The sequence below is a fragment of the Haliotis rufescens genome, unplaced genomic scaffold (assembly GCF_023055435.1).
Source record: "Haliotis rufescens isolate VD_foot unplaced genomic scaffold, xgHalRufe1.0.p SCAF_6, whole genome shotgun sequence".
Lineage (NCBI taxonomy): Eukaryota > Metazoa > Mollusca > Gastropoda > Lepetellida > Haliotidae > Haliotis > Haliotis rufescens.
Genome location: NW_025964334.1, coordinates 58733707 through 58735982, shown reverse-complemented (window position 1 = coordinate 58735982; position 2276 = coordinate 58733707).

Genomic DNA, 2276 nt, shown 5'->3' with positions numbered 1-2276 from the left:
TGATGACTTCCTCAGCGAATATTTTGGTCTTGATGGTGTATATGATAGAGATCTTAGTGTACTAGATGTTTTCAAAACTGGAAGCATAAGCCCTAAACGGGCTAATGAAGATAAACACACAAATAATTTTGGTTACAAATTAATTGAATTATGTAAAAGTTTTAATATGTTAATTTGCAATGGACGATTTGGACAAGATAAGCATACTGGAAACGTTACCTGTAAAAACGCAAGCACAGTGGATTATTTAATATGTTCAAAGGATGTGTTTAATGTTGTTATTGACTTTGAAGTGATGGACTTTTGTAATTTATATTCAGATGTACACTGTGGTCTCTCTATATATTTTAACGTTGCCGTCACTGAAGATATGCCTCGTAGGAAGCCCAGTAAAAGAAAATGGAATCCTGAGAAGAAAATAGATTTTATAAATAATATTGATGTAACCCAAGTTGACACTATTTTATACGAGATGAACCATAGACGTGATTATGACAAAACGTTCATCAACGATATTGTGGTAAGACTAGCAGAAGTGTTCTGTTTATCATCATTACAAATATCAGATAATGTTAACAGACCTAATAATTATATACCTAAAACTGGGGATAAACCATGGTTTGGAAGAATTTGTAAAACGGCTCGAAAGAATTATCATTTGGCAAGACGACTGCATGGTAGACATAAGTCGGAGCAAAATAGGAAATCGTTACTGATTGCCAGCAAAGAATATAAGAAGGTTATGAATAAGTATATCAAACAGTACCGTTTCAATATGCAGAAAACGATGCAAAATATGCGTACAAAGTCCAGTAAAGATTATTGGAAGTTACTGAATAAATTTAAGAAAAAAACGAAACCAGAGGAAATTGATCTTGAATCTTTCTTTACGTTTTTTAAAAACATTAATACATCTCCAGAAATGGACTCTGATATAGAACTGCAAGTTGACGGAAACGATGACCATATCCTTAACCAGGAAATAACAATAGCAGAAATTACGAAGGCAGTTTCGAATCTTAAGACAAATAAATCGCCTGGAAGAGATGAAATCCTAAATGAATATTTGAAATATACTATTGATTTGTTTATCCAAGTGTATCATAAATTATTTAATATTATATTTGATACAGGCATAGTACCAGAAGAATGGCTCCTCGGATTGATCAAACCTATTTATAAAAAAGGTGATCGTAAAGATCCGAACTCTTACCGACCCATTACTCTTTTAAGCTGCATCGGTAAATTGTTTACCTCTATTTTAAGTGAAAGAATTAATAATTATCTAGAAAATAATAATTTGTTATCAGAATCACAAGGAGGATTTCGACACGGTTATTCTACTGTTGATAACATGTTCGTATTGCACTCCCTCATTGAATACCTTAGGGCACACAAAAAGAAACTATATTGTACATTTATAGATTTCTCTAAGGCCTTCGATAACGTTTGGCGCTTTGGACTCTGGCAAAAATTAATAAAAACAAATGTACAAGGTAAATGCTTCCAGATCATATTCAACATGTATCAAGGCATAAAGTCGTGTATTGTTGCTAATGGTGAAAATTCATCGTTTTTCTCTAGTGATATCGGAGTTAGACAGGGGGAAAATCTATCGCCAATCCTCTTTGCCCTGTACTTAAATGACCTTGAAGAATATCTACAACAGAAAATGTGTAAAGGTATTGATGTTATATCGGAAGTTGAAGTAGATAGAATCTGTAAAAACATTATTGTTTTGCTATATGCAGATGATACTATTATACTTGCAGATAACGCCTATGACCTTCAAAATAACATGAATGTTTTTTATGAATATTGTAAACAGTGGAAGTTGAATATTAATATTGATAAAACTAAGGTGGTTGTATTTGGATCAAGAAAAAACAATGATGTGTTTAAGATAGGCGATAATGTTGTTGAAGTAGTAGATCAATATAAGTACTTGGGTCTGGTTTTTAAACGAACTGGAAACTTCCTAGCAGCCAAGATGTCGTTAGTGGCTCAAGCTAGAAAAGCTATGCATTTACTATATATTAGAATACGAAACCTTGACTTACCAATAGACTGCCAGCTATTATTATTTGATCAAACAATCGTGCCTATATTAACATATGGTTCCGAAATTTGGGGATTTGGTAAACTAGATATGATAGAAAAGGTTCACACGGACTTCTTAAAATATATACTAAGGGTAAAAAAAAGCACACCCCACTATTTTTTATATGGAGAGCTTGGAAGAACCCCTATTACGGATTTAATTAAACAAAGAATTT